The following is an 8,793-nucleotide window of genomic DNA, read 5'->3' on the forward strand; positions in this document are numbered from 1 at the left end:
AACATACACACAAAATCTAGCTTTCGCAACCAATGGTTGCCTCGTCAGGAAAGAGGGAAGGAGAGGGAAAGACAAAAGGATTTAGGTTTTAAGGGAGAGGGTAAGGAGTCATTCCAATCCCGGGAGCGGAAAGACTTACCTTAGGGGGAAGAAAGGACAGGTATACGCTCGCGCGCGCGCGCGCGCACACACACACACACACACACACACACACACACACACACACACACACACACACATATCCATCCTCATATACACAGACACAAGCAGACATGCCTTTACAAATGTCTGCTTGTGTCTGTGTATATGAGGATGGATATGTGTGTGTGGGTGCGAGTGTATACCTGTCCTTTTTTCCCCCTAAGGTAAGTCTTTCCGCTCCCGGGATTGGAATGACTCCTTACCCTCTCCCTTAAAACCCAAATCCTTTTGTCTTTCCCTCTCCTTCCCTCTTTCCTGACGAGGCAACCATTGGTTGCGAAAGCTAGATTTTGTGTGTATGTTTGTGTGTCTATCGACCTGCCAGCGCTTTTTTTGCTGAAACTAAAGTAGATACTTTTCATAGATTTTGATGCACTGAACTGAAGACTTTACATTTCACTTATATTTCTACCATAATAAATAAGTTATATACATTATTAAACTTCCCTAATTTATTTGTACTGTTTCTTTGTTGTCCTCTTGGGGGTGGTGTCCGGAGCATCTATAGCAGTAGCCCGTCATGCTCTTTACTGCTGTTCCATGAGAGAAATGTCCCAATGGAAACCCTAGGTGGCTTTTCACTGTGCACCACATTTATCTAGGAACACATTGAGGACTGAGTGAGACTAAAGGAAGCAAATCTTCAGGGTCATTTTGCAGGCAATGACCATGAACGAGTTTGTCCACAAAGTCCCTTTATTTTTAGATTCTCCCATTTCCCAAGAAAAGTTTTGTCATGTTACAATAAGTACCACACATGCAGCAGATGGGGTTAAAGTAGACACTAATTTCTAATGTGTGTGTGTGTGTGTGTGTGTGTGTGTGTGTGTGTGTGTGTGTGTGTGTGTGTGTGTGCATGCACAAAAAAATTAGAAATTAGTGTCTACTTTAACCCCCATCTGCTGCATGTGTGGCACTTGTAATTTTTTTCACTTCATACCCCATATGATTATAGTTTTGACAATAATTGTAGATGTGGTACAGAGTCATGCTTTTTGGAAATCGAGAAGCACTGAACCTGTTGTAATCCAAAACTTCCAGTACATCATGTGAGAAAAGTGAGAGTTGTGTTTCTCATGATAGACGTTTTTGAAGTCTATCCTGGTTATCATTCTGTTCAAGATACCTTATTATGTTTGAGTTCAGAATATGTCCTAAGATTCTGCAACAAATCGATGTAAGGGATATTGGACGTTAGTTTTGTGGATCATTTCTATTAACTTTCTGGTACAGGTGTGACCTGTACCAGTTTCCTGAGAACTGAGCATGGGATTTTTAGTGATCTGCCATAGATTATAGTTAGAAGAGGGTCTAATTCAGCTGCAAATTCACTGTAGAACCTGAAAGGCATTCCATCAGGGCCAGGAGCTTTGTTCGTTGTAATGATGTCGGCTGTTTATCAATACCACTGAGACTAGTACTTATTTCATTCATCTTTTCAGTGGTACAGGGATTAAATTGGGGCAATTTTCCTGAGCTTTCCTTTGTAAAGGAACGTTTGAAAATGGTGTTAAACATTTCAGCTTTTGTTTTGCTGCCGTCGATTTTAGTTCCTGTCTCATTTGCTAGGGGCTGGACACTAACAGCCTTTACATATAATCAGAATTTTCTTTGGATTCTGCGAAAGCTGATTTGACAGTAGTAGACTACAGTAGTCATTACAGGCAACGCGTGTTACTCTCTTGACAGCCAAACATTTGATTGAACATATCTCTTCCTCTTTCCTCCCGGTATGACTTGTTTTCTCAGTGGAGGTGCCATACAAAAATAGCAATCGGACCTATGATTTATGGGTTTGCACTAAATAGCAGGCAGACAAACTTCAATGGAGGTGCTTTTACTAAACACCAATAATTCAGTGTAGATTAACATATAGCAGCTCCAACTCGATACCCAAAATAGAAGGGGGTAAGATTGTTTCAGTGCTTTACTTCATTGTTGTCTATGTGAACCATAAATAACTGCATGTATGCAGCAAAAGTTATCATGTTTGTTACTGCAGGTATGGGGCATTTCGTTTAAAAAAGCCAAAACACTCATTCCAGTAACAAGTGAACTAATGCAGCACCAAGAGCACACAACTGTGACAAGTAACAATAAAAATTGCGTCTGGTTCCTACATTTAACAATGCTTGTGTGATTGGATGGTGCACGAGTCATGGTCGTAAAGCAGTGTTGCCAAACTGTACTGGAAGTGTCTCACTCACTCACTCACTCACTCACTGCAGAGGAACCATGTTACAGTGCCTTTGCATGTAGCTCTTACATGGTTTTACAAGGTGTTTCAAAAATGACTGGTATATTTGAAACGGCAATACAAACTAAACGAGCAGCGATAGAAATACACCGTTTGTTGCAATATGCTTGGGACAACAGTACATTTTCAGGCAGACAAACTTTCGAAATTACAGTAGCTACAATTGTCAACAACAGATGGTGCTGCGGTCTGGGAAACTCTATAGTACGATATTTTCCACATATCCACCATGCGTAGCAATAATATGGCGTAGTCTCTGAATGAAATTACCCGAAACCTTTGACAACGTGTCTGGCGGAATGGCTTCACATGCAGATGAGATGTACTGCTTCAGCTGTTAAATTGTTTCTGGATTCTGGCGGTACACCTGGTCTTTCAAGTGTCCCCACAGAAAGAAGTCACAGGGGTTCATGTCTGGCGAATAGGGAGGCCAATCCACGCCGCCTCCTGTATGTTTCGGATAGCCCAAAGCAATCACACGATCATCGAAATATTCATTCAGGAAATTAAAGACGTCGGCCTTGCGATGTGGCTGGGCACCATCTTGCATAAACCACGAGGTGTTCGCAGTGTCGTCTAAGGCAGTTTGTACCGCCACAAATTCACGAAGAATGTCCAGATAGCGTGATGCAGTAATCGTTTCGGATCTGAAAAATGGGCCAATGATTCCTTTGGAAGAAATGGCGGCCCAGACCAGTACTTTTTGAGGATGCAGGGACGATGGGACTGCAACATGGGACTTTTCGGTTCCCCATATGCGCCAGTTCTGTTTATTGACGAAGCCGTGCAGGTAAAAATAAGCTTCGTCAGTAAACCAAATGCTGCCCACATGCATATCGCCGTCATCAATCCTGTGCACTATATCGTTAGCGAATGTCTCTCGTGCAGCAATGGTAGCGGCGCTGAGGGGTTGCCGCGTTTGAATTTTGTATGGATAGAGGTGTAAACTCTGGCGCATGAGACGATACGTGGACGTTGGCGTCATTTGGACCGCAGCTGCAACACGGCGAACGGAAACCCGAGGCCGCTGTTGGATCACCTGCTGCACTAGCTGCGCGTTGCCCTCTGTGGTTGCTGTACGCGGCCGCCCTACCTTTCCAGCACGTTCATCCGTCACGTTCCCAGTCCGTTGAAATTTTTCAAACAGATCCTTTATTGTATCGTTTTTCGGTCCTTTGGTTACATTAAACCTCTGTTGAAAACTTCGTCTTGTTGCAACAACACTGTGTTCTAGGCGGTGGAATTCCAACACCAGAAAAATCCTCTGTTCTAAGGAATAAACCATGTTGGCCACAGCACACTTACACGTTGTGAACAGCACACGCTTACAGCAGAAAAGACGACGTACAGAATGGCGCACCCACAGACTGCGTTGTCTTCTATATCTTTCACATCACTTGCAGCGCCATCTGTTGTTGAAAATTGTAACTACTGTAATTTCGAAAGTTTGTCCGCCTGAAAATGTACTGTTGTCCCAAGCATATTGCAACAAACGGTGTATTTCTATCGCTGCTCGTTTAGTTTTTATTGCCGTTTCAAATATACCGGTCATTTTTGAAATGCCCTGTATAAGTGTGACTGTTAAAAGCAAATACCCAATTTACTTGTAACCCTGAACTAACAGACAATTTTAACTGTGGTACTTGTTTCCATTGCATCTAAATCTGTAAAGCACAGCTACTTAAATTTCTGTAAAAAAATAAAAATAATTTTATGAAATCCAAAAAAGTTTTACAGACTTCTAGTGAGTTATTTATAGTCCATGTTGGGCCTGTGTTGATGTATGTTGAACATGGGGAAGACAAATTCTATTTAAATTTAAATAGTGTTCTAATACTAGTCACTTATTTATTGTTTGCTTTTTAAGTATTCCATTACAAAGTCCTACAGACTATATGATGGGTACTGCACTCAGCACTAAAATAAAATTCATTGTAGTAGGTTCCCATTAGAACACATCATAAAATTTGGCACACACTTTAAAAAACATTGTTTGACATTTTTCCCTTTCAAAATGAAATTATCATTGAAAATTTTATGAATTAAAAAAAATGTTGTGGAAAAATTTGCATCTGTATTAATATGGCCAAGTAGCACATGATTTTAAAGATTACAAGAAATTGAGTAAAATGGTGCAAATTTCAGCTCTGTGAGTAGCATAGTTTTTGGGGGTGATGGCCGTAAAAGAAATTAATTTGGAATAATTCATACAAGCAAAACAATACTTAAAAATATTATAAAGATGTGAAATGTTGAGGATGAGACCATGGGTTAATTTCACATAGAACTTACTTTTAATGATGAGAAAGGATTACAAATATAAACAAACTAATATTTTATAATTCTGATAGAAGATGAACATCAGTAAAAGCAAATAAAGGTAGTAAATTGTACTTAGATTAATTTGTCAGATGACTGAGGGATTAGGTTAGGAACTATAATGCTAAAAGTAGAAGAAAGATTTTGCTGATGGCAGCAATAAAGGATATAAAGTAGATAGACGACGACGACGACGACGACGACGACGACGACGACGACGACGACTACTACTACTACTACTACTACTACTACTACTACTACTACTACTACTACTACTACTTTTCTAAAGGAAAAAATTTAACATCTTTGTGAAAGAGTTGGCCTGCAGAGTAGTTATACGAGGGCGGTTCAGAAAGTAACCTCCGATCGGTCACAGTGCGGGTTGTGGGGGGAGTAGCGACGCCATCTGTGCGTTCACGCACTCAACAGGTCAGTCGGCATCAAGCCGTGGTCGAGTGAACGTCGTACCTGCGCTAGTTTAGTTTTTGTGGCAGTTTGAAATGTGTGCTGCAATAGAAAACCCCGCCAAATGTGAAGTGCGTGCTGTCATAAGGTTTTTTACAGCCAAAGGATATTCTGCAGCAGCTATTCATTGTGAGCTTTGTGCCGTGTACGGACCAAGAGTTATGAGTGAAGGAGTTGTCCGTGAATGGGTACGTTTATTTAAAAGTGGACGAGAAAACGTTCATGATAAAGAGAGGAGTGGTAGACCATCATTGGTGACTGACGAACTCGTTCAGACAGTTGATGCAAAAGTTCGTGAAAATCGACGTTTCTCAATGTCGGAGTTGTCTACTGGTTTTCCACAGATTTCTAAGACTCTCTTGTACGAGATAGTGACAGCAAGATTGGGTTACCGCAAGTTCTGTGCATGATGGGTGCCCAAAATTCTTACCGACCACCACAAAACTCAAAGAATGGCCTCTGCATTAGACTTTCTGTCACGTTATGAGGACGAAGGAGAACCATTGTTAAACAGAATCGTGACCGGTGACAAAACCTGGATTAAGTACGTGAACCCTGAGACAAAAGAACAATCAAAGATGTGGGTACATTCAAATTCGCCTACCAAACCAAGAAAAGCCTCGCAAGATTTTTCTGCCAGAAAACTGATGGCAACGGTGTTTTGGGATGCCAAAGGGTTGTTGTTGGTTGAATTCATGGAACGTGGTACGACCATTAATCAAGACGTGTACTGTGAAACAATAAAAAGGTTAAGACGGGCTATACAGAACAAATGCCGTGGTATGCTGACTTCTGGTATCGTTTTGCACGATAACGCCCGTCCTCACTCTGCTTGCAGAAAAACGGCCCTTCTTGAGTCCTTCAAGTGGGACGTTATCAACCATCCACCTTACAGCCCAGACCTGGCGCCAAGTGATTATCACCTCTTCATGCATTTGAAGAAATGGCTCGGGTCACAGCGGTTTGATGACGACGAAGAGCTCAAAAATGCGGTCACAGGCTGGCTCCAGGCACAAGCGGGTGATTTTTATGCAGAAGGAATTTCAAAGCTTGTGAAGAGATACGATAAGTGCCTCAATCGCTATGGAGACTATGTAGAAAAATAGTGCAAAGATGTAGTTGTAAGATGTATATATTAAAATATTTTTATTTAACTTGGTGTATTTTTTTTTAAATCAACCGGAGGTTACTTTCTGAACGGCCCTCGTATATAGACATGCAATATTGGCAGTAACTAGTGCAAGCAAGAGAATTGAAGTTTTTGAAATTGTAGTGCTACAGAAGATTGAATATTTGATGAGCAGTTTCCATAATTAGTGCTGAAGTACTGAATGAAAGAGAAGAGTTGTATGATAAAATTTGATTAAGGGAAAGATTGACAGGTCACATTCTAGGGCACCAAGGAGTAGTTAATTTAATATTGTAAAGAAATATGGAGGTAAAAATTGTAAATAAAGATAAAAGCTGAAATGTAGCAATGAAGTTAAATTGAATGTCAGTTTTAGCAATCAGAGACTAAGATAGAGGATCATTTTTAAAGTTAGAACCGGTGTGTAATGGAGTAAGAGAAAATTTATGAATATAAATTGTCACAAACTGAAATATGCATTTTTTTTTTTTTTAATTTCCAACTTAATATCCATTAACATTTAAACATTTGTAAAATTGTGGAAATTTCTTAAATTTTGGAAGAGATGAGTCTGATAAGTCAAGACTGCGTGGTGGATGAACCAGTAATTCTCAAACTTGTCCAGTTGTGTCTTTATTCTTGCCACAACGTGAGGCTGAGCATTATCACGGAGCAGAACGATGCTGCTAGAGAGCAGTCTCTGCCGACAATTTTGAATGGTATGCCTATGCGTTAATAATGTTTCACAGTATCTCTCATCATTGTCATTCCTCTTGGCAAAAAGTCTAATGGAAGAATGCCTTTCTGGTCCCATAAAACTGTGGCATTGATTTTCTGTGTTGAAGTTTCTTTTTTGCATTTTCATAGTTTTGTCAGGGAGTTTGAATGATGCCACTCACTGGATTGACATTCATTCCGTGGAGTGTAGTGTGCAATCCATGTTTCATCACCAGTCCCCATGTGACTCAAGAACCTGTCACCATCCTTGCTATAGCACTCCAAAACGGAAAAAGAATGTGCTATTTGCTTTGTTTTGTGCTCTTCTGTCAGCATTTTTGGCACCCATCTTGCATACTTTATTATTATGGAAGTTTATTAGTGACACTGTGATAAACTAGGGATCTGGAAACTTACGGAAATTTCAGATTCAGCTCGCCAGTAGTAAGGTGCTTGTTTTAGCGAATTACCTCCTCAAATCTTTGGGTTAACTCTTCATTTGTGACAATAGGCCATCCAGATTGTTCATCATGAACATTTGCCCTTCCTTGTTTAAACAGCCTATACCATTTTCGCATATTTCTGTCGTTCATTACATCTACACCATGAACTTAAACATACTGCTGGTGAATTTCAGCAGGACGAACTTGTTTCACATTGAAGAACCGAATAAACAAGCACACTTCAGTCAGTGTGAGTAATGATTAGCGTGGTGACAAACGAAGCAGTATAACCATACAACCAACGACAGACATAAAATGTATTGGTGGCGTCATGAGGGACCATGAACAAATGTCACATGACAGGATGCGTGGGCACAATGTATTAATGGTTCTTACTTTAAAAATGACCCTCGTAATTATACAGAATAGACTATCATGGAGGGCTGCATGGAACATGTCATCTCTGAGAATGGTAACAAGAATTTGAATTTACTTAATGGATCGTGTTATAAACTTACGGTACACATTTTACCAAAGTGAATTTGTGATTAACTATTAGGTTGGTCTACATCAAGACTGGAACTGTCAGGAAACACTGTTGCTTCCTCTATTGAAAGCTAAGGCGATCTGCACAGCTTGTTATATGCTACCACCTTGTGAAATTTAATTTTGAAAAAATAATTCTTTACCTTGCTGGTTTGATATTGCTAGCAAGTGCTGGTTTAGTAAAAGTTCCTGGGAGAAGCAACATGATATTTTTTTTTTTTAAAGTTGCATTATCATGTCAACATTTCTTCTCAGGATACTATTAAAGTTTTCTGCATTTGACAAAATAAAAATACAAATAGAAAAGGATCTGTGAAAAAATAACTGACTGGTAGGATATAGTTGAACATGTTAAGTTTTGTGATAGTTTTCTACTTTCTTAATTACTTCTTACACTTACTGTGACTAAATTTCATTACTATACAGATTATGTAAGTTGTCACTAAATTGTAGCTGTAAAATGAATTTGTTCTTTACCTAACAGAACAGTTCGTATCTATCAAAACCATAATTTAACAGCTTGTTGATTTATTGTGTGTGTCACACTAAAGATGCTGACATAAAAAAACCAAAGTGCTAGTTGGCCTCCTTTCTTTTCTTTAAACTTGTTTTCTCTTTGTGAAGTTGAAGCTGTTTCCTTGTTATAACACCAAATTCTTGTGAACTGTGGATCGGTATAGATAAAATGTATTGCGGCATAGTCAGTGCATGATTGA

At 39.6% G+C, this 8,793-nt stretch overlaps 1 protein-coding gene across 1 annotated transcript in view; it reads left to right on the forward strand.

The window, feature by feature from the left end:
- The window catches only part of LOC126162459 (synaptogyrin), a 59,301-nt gene that overhangs the window by 29,635 nt on the left and 20,873 nt on the right, over positions 1–8,793 (forward strand). The gene's annotated exons all lie outside the window — the stretch shown is intronic.

The sequence above is a fragment of the Schistocerca cancellata genome, chromosome 2 (assembly GCF_023864275.1).
Source record: "Schistocerca cancellata isolate TAMUIC-IGC-003103 chromosome 2, iqSchCanc2.1, whole genome shotgun sequence".
Taxonomy (NCBI): Eukaryota; Metazoa; Arthropoda; class Insecta; order Orthoptera; family Acrididae; genus Schistocerca; species Schistocerca cancellata.